A 13,181-nucleotide genomic window follows, 5' to 3' on the forward strand; every position below is an offset into this window, starting at 1 on the left:
TAGCATTAGCTTTCTCCGGAGGCTCTGTGCATCATCAAGGCCCAGCGCAGAACCAGACACTGAAATAAGTGTTCTTGTCACCGGTTTTAATCCTGGGTGTTTCGGTAACAGAAACACTGATGTGTGTCTTTGTAAAAGTCTGCTGTGGCTCCGGTTCACAACACATGGAGCTAATCCTCCATGATGACTCTGTTTACATCTTAGGGCTAGACACTGCGGGGAGGGGGTTCTGCTGAAGAGCAGTGGTTGGTTACTCGGCTGGTGACGAAAGGTCAGAGGCGTATCCTGGAGGTCGAGGGCGTTTCCTGAAGGAATCAGGCGTTTTATCCCTAAAATGGCCACCATCAGAGTTTCTACAGATTACTCGAAAATACGTGAATGTGCTAAGGCAACACTTCAGGCATGTTTTTAATGAGGGAATGACTTAATAACATGATGTAAAGCTTGAAAAAGTCGATTTTGCATAATAGGCCCCCTTTAAGAGATTAATACAACTTGCCCAACACTGGCCCTGAGGAAACTTCACTCTTGACAGAGACGGCACTGGACTCAAGGACAGGCCTGAAAAGTGATAAAAAACATGGATTTAAAAGTGTAAAGTGAGGATCTGTCAGTGAAATGTGAGTGAGATGTTTACACTGGCGGCTGCTCCTCCTCCTGTTTGACGCTCTGCTCCTCTTCCTCCTCTTTAACCTCTGGAGGATCTGTGGTTTCCTGCTTCTGTCCGGGGCCAGGACTCAGCGAGGGCGACGGGACACCTACGGGACACCGCGGGAAACCAAGACAAGACAAATCTATGCACTTATCTTCTTGTATTATATTATATTATATTATATTTGGAAACCGAAGCTCAAGCAGAAAATACTCAAATGTTACTCAAATAAAGGTAAAATAATAATAATAATAATACTGTGATGAAACGCCCCTTAGAAGAACAGACCGTGTTTAGTTGTGGAGAGTAAAGTGTTACGGACTAATAACCGACAAATATAAAGTAAAACAAAAACCGTACAAAGTTCATCTTGTTTCCCTCTAAAGGCACAAGTTTCGCTTTAACTCAGACACTAAAAAGCAGAGGCTCACCCGCTCTGAGCCGCGCGTGGTCCAAAGACATGTTTCCAAACTGCTGCTGTTGTTGTTGTTGTTGTTAGCTTTAGCGCCGAGCTAACCTTCCACAGGGCTCTTCCGGTTTGGCGTGTGCGCATGCGCCCTTTCTCTGACGTCTCTCGTAAACTTTGAAAATTGTCATATCTCTCCGTCGTAAAATGTTGATTATTATTGTTGTTGTTTCAATGATTTGATACTACTGTGCTATACATTGCTTAATTAAAAAAAAAAAGTGTTTATGGTTTTAACCTCTTAACTCCCGCCTGAACCGAGAGCATTTTCTCCAGTTCAGCTTTACCCAAATCCTGTAGGCCAGTGTAACGCCTCATTTGAAAACTAAGATCTACAAAACTCATCTAAATGGATCTTTTTCCTCACATTATCAGATTTTTTTTCATCACTTTTTTTGTTGGGCAGTCATCTCATTTTTGTCAAATTTTCGTGACTTTTTTTTGTCCCTTTTTCGTCCAATTTTTCGATATTTTTTTGTCACTTTTTGGTCAAATTATTCGCATTTTTTCATCAAATTCTTATCACTTTTTTGTCCATTTTAACCTCAATTTTTCGTCAATTTTTTGTCCATTTCTTGTCAGTTTTTGGTCAGTTTTTTCACATTTTCATCCTTGTTTTCGTCTCAGTTTTGTTGCTATTTCCACACCTTTTTTCCAGAAGCTTTTAGATTGGGGTAAAGCTGGAGAAAAAGTGCTCCGTTCAGGTGGGAGTTAAGGGGTTAAATGTAATCACACAAATGGAGGACGATTTCCTAAAGTTTAATCGGAGAAAGTGATAGAAACAATCGTCTTTTTCGCTGTTTTCTACAGTGGCCGAGAAAGTTCAATCGCATCGCTGCAAAAGCTCCTGCAAAAAACACGCGCAAAACAATAACATCTCCTCATCACTCGCTTTTTAATTCACAGATCATTTATTAAAGTCACAGCCTTTGGGAAAGGAAAGTTCATTTGTCGAGTTCTTGAAGGTTTTACAGCTACATACAATTACGAAAGAATAAATCATTACATAAAACAAACATAATTACTTCAATCTGTCACACTACAGCGTCACTACTTCGCCTTTTTTGCTCATATTGCGCAGTCCACAAACAAACTGTTGGCTTAGCTTTTCCACCTACACTATTTTAGACACTGTTAGGAAAATAAATTGTATTTGGTTACAGAATATTGGCCTTAATTTTTATTTCTATTATCCATAGTACTGTATTCTGAATACTTAGAATACTTTAATGTGGATTTGCATTATATTCCTGCATAAACGCCGCCTTGTATGAACTTTTTTTGCCATGTATTAGGGAATGCAGAAAGCGCCTTGTGAGGACAGAGCTGTTTACATCTTTACTTTTATGAATATGAAACTGAAATTGAATGAGTACTGCCATGTATTACTTTGAAATAGTAATTTTACCATAATAGTTCCTCAGAATGTGTATTCCACATACATGTATCCTGTTACTACCGAACATAACAAAGCCAAACAAAGCACATTGAGCAGAAATTCCTGAGTTTATGCTGATCCACTTAAGACTTCTTGTTGTGGAGTGAACAGCTGTAAGGTCGCTCTCCGGTGTGGGCCTTTTCAACTGAATCTCTTTGGGGAAATCGTACACATGGAAAAGCTGTGAGGTGACAGGAAGGCCCCGCCCGGATCGAACCCAGGACCTTCCAGCTGTGAAGCACGAGCGCTGACGACAAACCTTAACCTCTTAACTCCCGCCTGAACCGAGAGGATCTTTTTCCTCACGTCATCACATTTTTTTCCATCATTTTTTTGTTGGGTATTCAACTCATTTTTTGTCACATTTTTGTCATTTTTTTAATCACTTTTTTGTCATTTTTTTTGTCATTTTTTTTGTCATTTTTTTGTCAAATTTTTGTCAAATTGTTTTGTCAATTTTTTATCACATTTTTGTCATTTTTTTGTCACATTTTTGTCCGTTTTTTGACAATTTCTTGTGACATTTTTGTCATTTTTGAAATCATTTTTTCGTCCATTTTTAATCATTTTTTTGTCTTTTTTTGGGTAAAATTTGTGTCAGTTTTTCGACAATTTTCTTGTCAATTTCTTGTGACATTTTTGCCACTTTTTCATCAATTTTTCGTCACTTTTTGTGAATGTTTTCTCACTTTTTTGTCACATTTCCATCATTGTTTTCATCTCAGTTTTGTTGCTTTTTCACAGCTTTTTTCCAGAAGCTTTTGGACTGGGGTAAAGCCAAACTGGAAAATGTGCTCGGTTCAGGTGGGAGTTAAGGGGTTAAGCAAATGATCCAGACTTTTCAAATGGCCACAGAGGCTTTGTCAAGGGGGGCTTTAAGCAGTTTTGTAGATTAAAAAATAACCATTGTCCATCCCCATAAAAAATGGATTTGAGGTTTATTCACAAGTTGAAGTAAGTTTACAGATGACATTTTCTGCAGCAAAAAAACAACATAATAAAAGAGATGAGTCCTCACGATGGTTCAAATGGCATTTTGAGTGAGGGGCACCGCAGTGACCGATACGGGTGGATCCTCATGTGTCTCTGAAGGTGACACTTCTGGGTGAATCGTTTGTCACAGGCTGAGCAGCTGTAAAGTCTCTCTCCTGTGTGAGCTCTGATGTGTTTGAGTAAATCGTGCTTATTGTGAAATCTCTTCTCACAAACAGAGCACCGGTGCTTCCCCTCGGCCCCTGTGTGGGTCACCATGTGTCTTTGGAGAGTGCTCTTCTGGATGAATGTTCTCTCACAGATGGAGCAGCTGTAAGGTCTCTCCCCTGTGTGAACTCTAATGTGGTCTTGTAAAACCCGCTTCATCGCAAATCTCTTCTGACAGAAAGGGCACTGGTGCTTCTTCCCCTCGGCTCCCTCAGCTCCTGACAGGTCCTCCTCTTTGACAGGGGCGCTGGGCTCTGGTGCAGACTTGTATTTGGGGAACAGGCCTGTGCTTTTTGCAGCTGAACACTTGAACGGTTCCCAGTCGTCGTCATTGTCCGTGTCAGACGAGTGCTCGGTTTGTCCCAGAGTCTCCGAGTGGAAATGTGGCTCTGAGCGGACGTCCTCTCCCCGTGCTTCCTCTCGGTGCTCGGTTTGCCTTTGCTGAAGCTCTGAGGACTCTTCTCTCTTCACACAGACAGCGCTGGACTCCGGGACAGACCTTGAAAAAAAGAGTAGTGAGTATTTGTCAGTGAAATGTGTGATGTATAAAGCGGTGGAGCCTCACACTGGCAGCTGCTCTTCCTCCTGTTTGATGCTCTGTTCCTCTGGCTCCTCTGGCTCCTCTGGCTTCTCTGGCTCCTCTGGCTCCTCTGGTTCCTCTGGTTCCTCTGGCTCCTCTGGTTCCTCTGGCTCCTCTGGCTCCTCTGGCTCCTCTGGTTCCTCTGGTTCCTCTGGTTCTTCTGGTTCCTCTTTCACACCTGCAGGACACAATGTGACACAAAGTGAAGCTGTTTATTTGTCCTTTGGCTCCTGAAGTCTTGCTTGACTGTGTCCAGGTCATTGACAAACACAAAAGGAGAAGGAGAAAGCAGAACAGGAGAAGAACATCTAAGTTACTTTATCATTAGTCGTAATAGATTATAATGACTGTCAGACCAATTTTCTACAATGGTCTGTGAAGTCAAACTTAAAAATCAAATTATTTTTGTTCCATTTTTGCCTCGTTTTGCTCCTGACTTAAGTATTTGACAGAAGAATATTGTAGTTTAGTTTGTTTATTTGAGCAGTTAAAGCTTATAAGCGCCCACCCCTGACATCATTACAATAAAACGTTTGTATATCACAATAGTACAAAGGAACATATTACAAAGTACACATAGGACACATAGGAACACAACATGCACACATACACACAACACATGATTTGACTTCATCATATTGTAATTGTTTTATCAATCATACAATTAGCAGCATCTTATTTTGATTTTCCTCAATGGAAAAAGAAAAGGTTTAGTAAAGAATTGCAATAACATTAACCTCTTAACTCCCACCTGAACAGAGCCCATTTTCTCCAGTTTGGCTCTACCCTAATCAAAAAGCTTCTTGGGAAAAAAATAGCCACAAAAAATGAGAAGAAAACAAGGATGTAAACGCAACAAAAATGTGACAAAAATGCAACAAAAATGCGACAAAAAGTAAAAAAAAAAAAAAACACAAAAAAGGTGACACAACACAGCAACAACGCGAGGAAAAAGATCAGTTTTGTGGGTCTTAGCTTTCAAATGACGTGTTACACAGGCCTATATAATAGCCAAAAGAGGACAGAAGGCATTTGGTTTAGGCGGGTGGTTAGAGGTTTACCTCTTAACCCCCAACCAGTACGGCATTACCCAAATCTAAAAGCCTCATGAAAAAAAGCGTAAAAAAAAGCAACTACAAAGTAACGGAACACGACAAAACAGACACGAAAACACATCAACAATTTTTAACAATGTTGGCCTTAGCTTTCAAATGAGGCGTTACTCTGGCCTATGGGCGGTCAGCTCCAGTCAAGAAGCTTCTGGTTTTGGGTAAAGCCGAACTGGAGAAAATGCGCTCGGTTAGGGCGGGGGTTAAGAGGTTAATAATAATAATATATGAATGTTATGTTTGGTGGGATTTTTTTTTTTTTTCCTTAAAGTGACTTCAGAATCAGAAGTTTTTATTGCCATTATTAGTAACAGCTTCACAAACTCGGATCATTATTGTTTTGGTTCAATCGTGCAACATGAAACACATAACGTTACGGACTGATGTGTAATTAATCAACTGTAAAAACTTTGACTTGTTTCCCTTTAAAAGCACAAGTTTCACTTTAACTCAGACAATACAAGCAGAGACTCACGCGCTCTGAGCAGCGTTTGGCCCAAGGACATTTCTCCAAACTGTTGTTGTTGTTGTTAGCTTTAGCTTTAGCTTTAGCTCCAAGCCAACCTTCGCCAGAACTCTTCCGGTTTGGTGTGTGCGCATGCGCCAACTCTCAAGTCTCTGTAAATGTGTTATATCTCCTTCGAGTGTTTTTGCTTTTAGATGTAATTATACAAATGGAGGAGACGGTTTCCTAAAGTTTAATCATAGAAAAAGAAAGAAATCCTCGTTTTCCTGTTGTCTACAGTCACGCACAATAAGACGTAAATATCACCTTATTATTAACCCCTTAACTCCCACCTGAACCGAGCACATTTTCTCCAGTTTGGCTTTACCCCAGTCCAAAAGCTTCTGGAAAAAAGCTGTGAAAAAGCAACAAAACTGACAAAAAATGACAAAAAATGGACAAAAAATTTACGAAAAAATTACAAAAATGTGACAAAAAAATGACAGAAATGTGACACAAAATGACAAAAATGTGACCCAAAAAAATGACAAAAATTTGATAAAAAATGGACAAAAAAGTAACAAAAATGGGTTGAATACCCAACAAAAAAATGGACAAAAAATCTGATGACGTGAGGAAAAATTCAACCAATTCTGAGGCACGAGGCTTTACAGCTGGATCAAATTACAAAAAGGCAGAATTCAGTCAGATTCAGTCAACTTTATTAATCCCACAGAAAATAAAAACAGCCACACAAACCACATACAAATAAGAGACTGGAGCTCACACATAGATGAGGCAAGAGAGAACCTCAAATTAAAGAGTTCAGGGGTCGCACAGCCTCAGGGAAACGATGTCATATAGCTGTTAGAGCAGGTTTTTACAGCTCGATTCCGCCTGTTTTTGTCTAAGTGAAAGGATTTTAAACCAGCAAACAAGAGAAAAACTCAAAAGACTCTCGATAAATGCTGCATACAAGCGCACAAGAATTGCAGGACGATGAATAAATCTTAATCTTATAAAACACAGTGTGTTAGTGAATATACATGGATACATATGCATGTAAACACATCACTCACACTCTCATTCATCGGGGAAACCAGAGGAAACCTACGCAGACACAACATTCAAACTCCACACAGAAAAGCTCCATATGGGGATCGAACCTGAGACCTTCTAGCTGTGAAGCACGAGCGCCAACTACTGTCTAATTTTTGTCACATTTTTGTTGAATATTTGTCACATTTTTGTCACATCTTTGTTGAATTTTTGTCATTTTTTGTGACATTTTTGGCACTTTTTTGTCAAAGTTTTCTCACTTTTTTGTCACATTTCCATCATTGTTTTTGTCTCAGTTCTGTCGCTATTTTCACACCTTTTTTCCAGAAGCTTTTGGACTGGGGTAAAGCCAAACTGGAGAAAATGTGCTCGGTTCAGGTGGGAGTTAAGGGGTTAAAATAGTCCTACTTAAGCTTCTTGAGGGACGGGCTCCGGATCAGTCGTCTCCCAGGTCCCCCACGTGTGGATCCTCGAGTGTCTTTGGAGATTACCCTTCTGGATGAAGCTTTTCCTACAGACTTCACAGCTGTACGGTCTCTCTTCCGTGTGAACTTTAACATGTCTGAGTAAATCATGTTTATGGTGGAATTTCTTTTCACAATAAGAGCACTGGTGCTTCCCCTCCTTGTGGGTCACCATGTGCCTTTGAAGACTATTGTTCTGGCCAAACCTTTTCTTACAGAGCGTGCAGCTGTAAAGTCTCTCTCCTGTGTGAACTCTAATGTGTCTGAGTAAATCAGTTTTATTGTGAAATTTCTTTTCACAAAAAGAGCAGTGGTGCTTCCCCTCAGCTCCCGTGTGGGTCAACATGTGTCTCTGGAGGTTACTCTTCTGGCTGAATCTTTTCTCGCACACGGAGCAGCTGTAAAGTCTCTCTCCTGTGTGAGCTCTGATGTGTTTGAGTAAATCATGTTTATTGTGAAATCTCTTTCCACAGAAAGAGCACCGGTGCTTCCCCTCAGCTCCCGTGTGGGTCACCATGTGTCTTTGGAGAGTGCCCTTCTGGCGAAAGGATTCCTCACAGATCGAACAGCTGTGAGGTCTCTCCCCGGTGTGAACGCTGATGTGATTTCGTAAAACCTTTTTCGTCGCAAATCTCTTTTTACAAACCGAGCACTGGGGCTTCTTCCCGTCGGCTCCTTCACCTCCTGACAGGTCCTCCTCGTTGACAGAGGTCTCTCGTGTAGACTTGCATTTGGGGTAGAGACCTGTGCTTTTTGCAGTTGAAGATCTCAATGGTTCCCAGTCGTCGTCTTCGGTGTCAGACGAGTGCTCGGTTTGTCCCTCACTCTCTGAACTGTCCTCTCCCTGCGTTTCCTCTCGGCGCTCAGTTTGTCTCTGTTGAAGCGGCGAGGGCTCTTCTTTCGTCACACAGACGGCGCTGGACTCTGGGACGGACCTGAAACATCATTAAAAACATACATTTAAAAGTGTAAAGTGAGTATTTGTTAATGAAATGTGTCTAAAGCGGTGGAGCCTACACTGGCAGCTGCTCTTCCTCCTGTTTGATAATAACTTCCATGAACTCCTCCTGTTTGACGCTCCGCTCTTCTTCCTCCTGTTTGACGCTCAGCTCCTCTTCCTCCTGTTTGATGCTCTGTTCCTCCGGCTCCTCTTTAATCTGTGGAGGCTCTGGGTTTTCCTGCTTCAGATCAGGGCCAGGAACCAGCGAGGGCGTCTGGACACCTGCAGGAGACAGTAGGAAACAAAGAGAGGTTTAAACTGTTCCCCACACTTTTGTTTGGGACCATAATGCCAGGCCCGTCTCACAATAAATGTTCATTTTGGAGGTTTTAATTGTGTAGAATCTCTGGCGATGTGTGGCAATAAAACAAAAAGCCTGAGGGCCACATTTGGTCTGAGGGCCACATTTTGGACACCCCCGGTTTAACCTCTTAACTCCCACCTGAACGGATCCCATTTTCTCCAGTTTGGCTTTACCCTAATCAAAAAGATTCTTGGGGAAAAAGCACCAAAATAGCCACAAAAAAATGAGAAGAAAACAAGGATGTAAACGCAACAAAAATTCACCAAAAATGTAACAAAAATGTGACAAAAATGCGACAAAAATTCACCAAAAATGTGACAAAAATGTGACAAAAATTCTACGAAAATGTGACAAAAAATCTACAAAAATGCGACAAAAATGCGACAAAAATTCACCAAAAATGCGACAAAAATTCACCAAAATGTGACAAAAATGTGACAAAAATTCACCAAAAATGTGACAAAAATTCACCAAAAATGTGACAAAAATTCTACGAAAATGTGACAAAAAATCATCAAAAATGCAACAAAAATGTGACAAAAAATCGACAAAAATGTGACAAAAAATCAACAAAAATTCGACAAAAATTCACCAAAAATGCGACAAAAATTTACCAAAAATGCGACAAAAATTCACCAAAAATGTGACAAAAATGTGACAAAAATGTGACAAAAAATCATCAAAAATGTGACAAAAATGTGACAAAAAATCATCAAAAATGTGACAAAAATGTGACAAAAAATCAACAAAAATGTGACAAAAAATCAACAAAAATGTGACAAAAATGTGACAAAAAATCATCAAAAATGTGACAAAAATGTGACAAAAAATCATCAAAAATGTGACAAAAATGTGACAAAAAATCAACAAAAATGTGACAAAAATGTGACAAAAGAAAGAAAAAAACACACACAAAAGGTGACACAACACAGCAACGACGCGAGGAAATAGGTCAGTTTTGTGGGTCTTAGCTTTCAAATGAGGTGTTACACAGCCAAAAGAGGACAGAATGCATTTGGTTTAGGCGGGTGGTAAGAGGTTAAAGCCTGCTGCACAGCACTCTACACCGCCCCCTTGTGGTGCTGCTACACCTCAGCTAAACTCCATAAACTGCAAGTATCAAACAGCGATGCTCTCAGGGTTCTCCTTCAGGGTTCTCCTTCAGGGTTCTCCTTCAGGGTTCTCCTTCAGGGTTCTCCTTCAGGGTTCTCCTGAAGGTCCCTCGCTCACGCGCCAGTCTGCCGTGTGCGCAGAATAATCATGTGACCACATTAAAGTCTCTTATTACAGATGTTGCATTTACATTAATGATGAGGCTCATGGACCAAAAGATGAAATAATAATTGTTCAGTCTCAGTTCCAGCTCTTTGGAGGGACTGGACTGTGACAGTGAGAGTTAGTACAAACTTCTGTTCTTTTATGAACCATTTTGAGGCTGAAATAAAGATTGATTGTTTTTTGGGGACAGTAAATGTGTAAGAGTTCGATGTGACACACTGTTGTTTATTAAATGAAGGTAATAAAACAAACCGTAAAACACTTTTCCACTAACACCGTTTCTCTGACACAGACAATAAAAGGCAGAGACTCACCCGCTCCGAGCAGCGTTTGGCCCAAAGACATTTTTACTAACTGTTGTTGTTAGCTTTAGCTCTGAGCTATCCTTCTCCAGACCTCTTCCGGTTTCCTGTGCGCATGCGCCCAGCTCTTCTTCTCTTTGCGATTGGCCGCCAACGTCTCATTACCGCCTCCTACCGGCAGGAGCGTATATCTATGAGACGCGCAGCTAACGGACGCTAAATAAATGCGTAGACCAGGGGTAGGCAACGTAAGGCCCGGGGGCCAAATCCGGCCCTCCAGCGCAGAACCTCTGGCCCTCAAGGTGATTTGGGGAAACATAATGACTCAAATCAGAAAGAACTTTAACATTTTTAAGGTTAAATGGGAGAAATACTGTTGATACTCCCAATTAGGTCATGCCATGTACAACTCTGGCATTTGTAGAAAGTGCACTGGAAAAAAATAAATCCAAAATTACAGAAGAAATGACAGAAACTTACTTGAATTAAGAGATTCAATCTAAAGTTTGAGTAGATTTGGTCTGGTCTTAGATCAGATAAAACATTTATCGCCAATGGAACAACTCATTATTCTCTTAATTCAGATTATATTGTATAATTTCAAGTGAAAAACAACTAAGATAAAGATACAAATGCTGATGCCAATGGAACAAGCATAAAAACCCACTTTGAAATCAGACAAATGAACTTTTACTTTTAAAAAATGTAACAAAAACTCAACAAAAATGTGACAAAAATTCAACAAAAATGTGACAAAAACTCAACAAAAATGTGACAAAAATTCAACAAAAATGTGACAAAAACTCAACAAAAATGTGACAAAAATTCAACAAAAATGTGACAAAAACTCAACAAAAATGTGACAAAAATTCAACAAAAATGTGACAAAAACTCAACAAAAATGTGACAAAAATTCAACAAAAATGTGACAAAAATTCAACAAAAATGTGACAAAAATTCAACAAAAATGTGACAAAAATTCAACAAAAATGTGACAAAAATTCAACAAAAATGTGACAAAAATTCAACAAAAATGTGACAAAAACTCAACAAAAATGTGACAAAAACTCAACAAAAATGTGACAAAAATTCAACCAAAATGTGACAAAAACTCAACAAAAATGTGACAAAAATTCAACAAAAATGTGACAAAAATTCAACAAAAATGTGACAAAAATTCAACAAAAATGTGACAAAAATTCAACAAAAATGTAACAAAAACTCAACCAAAATGTGACAAAAACTCAACAAAAATGTGACAAAAACTCAACAAAAATGTGACAAAAATTCAACAAAAATGTGACAAAAACTCAACAAAAATGTGACAAAAACTCAACAAAAATGTGACAAAAACTCAACCATTAAGTGACAAAAATTCAACAAAAATGTGACAAAAATTCAACAAAAATGTGATAAAAATTCAACAAAAATTCAACAAAAATTCAACAAAAATGTGACAAAAATTTTACAAAAATGTGACAAAAATTCAACAAAAATGTGACAAAAACTCAACAAAAATGTAACAAAAACTCAACAAAAAATGTGACAAAAATTTAACATTTTTAAGGTTAAATGGGAGAAACACTGTTAATACTCCCAATTAGGCCATGTCATGTACAACTCTGGCATTTGTAGAAAGTGCACTGGAAAAAAATAAATACAAATTTAGAAGAAATGACAAAAAACCTACTTGAATTAAGAGATTCAATCTAAAGTTTGAGTAGATTTGGTCTGGTCTTAGATCAGATAAAACATCTTATCGCCAATGGAACAACTTATACAACGCAACAAAAAGTTACAATTAGTTTTGTAGGCTTTAGCTATCGAATGAGGCACGACACTGTTGATTTGCAGCTTTTAGATTTGGGTAAAGCCGAACTAGAGGTAAAAAAATAAATAATATCCAGGCAAAACTTCCCATATAATGTAAAACATTGGCATTTGCAGAAAAATTGTTCTTTACTTTGGGCGTCAGAAGTTCGGCCCTTGGTGATTTGGCGATAGATAGATAGACCTTTATTGTCCCACAAGGGGAAATTTGTTTTATTTTTTTTAATCTATTTTAGATAAATAATTTTGGAGACTGTTTGTGTGACCTTGGTGATTTTTTTCTTGTTTTTGATGGTGAGCATGTTGAAGAAGCAGGGGGAACAATGAGTGAAAATTGATGGCGATGATGAAAATTGGCCCTCCACCACACACACTTGCCTACCCCTGGCCTATACTATTATATGGAGGAAACATTATTTTGTTTTTGAGGACATTTTTGGTCATGTACAGAGAGATCATGGACCCAGTGACGGATATTAATGATCATTTTTTTCATTCATGTATTTTCTTAAAAACCGGCTCCTGCCCCCCGCTGGGTCCGATGACATCATCACATTCTAGAACCTGCAACCCAGCAATATTTTCCACACAAGTTTTTTGTTGAACAAGCAGTAGATTTCCCATTATGACAGAAATTATGATCAGAACAACCCAATAACATTCACTTTAACAGACGCAGTTAGTGTTTCCATAAAGTTTCAGATATATTGAATAAAAGTTCCCTATAGACTCGTGACCCACTAAAAATGGTTCCGTGACCCACTTTAGTTTCCCGACCCAATATGGTAAATATGGTTACGTGAAGTGTGACACGATAAAGTATAATTACACAAAATTAAACAATGTGGATTTTCTAAGCGGATAAAAAGGGGACTACATTGTAAGGCGTATTAATACCAGGAGTAGTTCGACATCCGTGCAGTAATATCTTCACTTTACTGTGATCGTATTTAAAATGGGGAAACGTGAAGAGCTTGGTAGCTTCTGTCTTCACCTGGTTTGGAGCTATAGAGGAGGAGAGGCTAAATGCTAACGCCGTCTGTGCTGTGTTTAC

The 13,181-nt window shown here is 39.1% G+C and overlaps 1 long non-coding RNA gene across 1 annotated transcript; it reads right to left on the bottom strand.

Moving 5' to 3' along the window:
- Nucleotides 1-513: 513 nt before the first annotated feature.
- Nucleotides 514-1,163, bottom strand: LOC306974474. Its single transcript, XR_013793639.1, has 3 exons — nt 1,084-1,163; nt 638-758; nt 514-561 (listed from the first exon to the last, which is right to left on the bottom strand). It is a non-coding gene; the product is annotated as an uncharacterized lncRNA (long non-coding RNA).
- Nucleotides 1,164-13,181: the final 12,018 nt, after the last annotated feature.

Source organism: Gobius niger, assembly GCF_951799975.1.
Source record: "Gobius niger genome assembly, chromosome: 15".
NCBI lineage: Eukaryota > Metazoa > Chordata > Actinopteri > Gobiiformes > Gobiidae > Gobius > Gobius niger.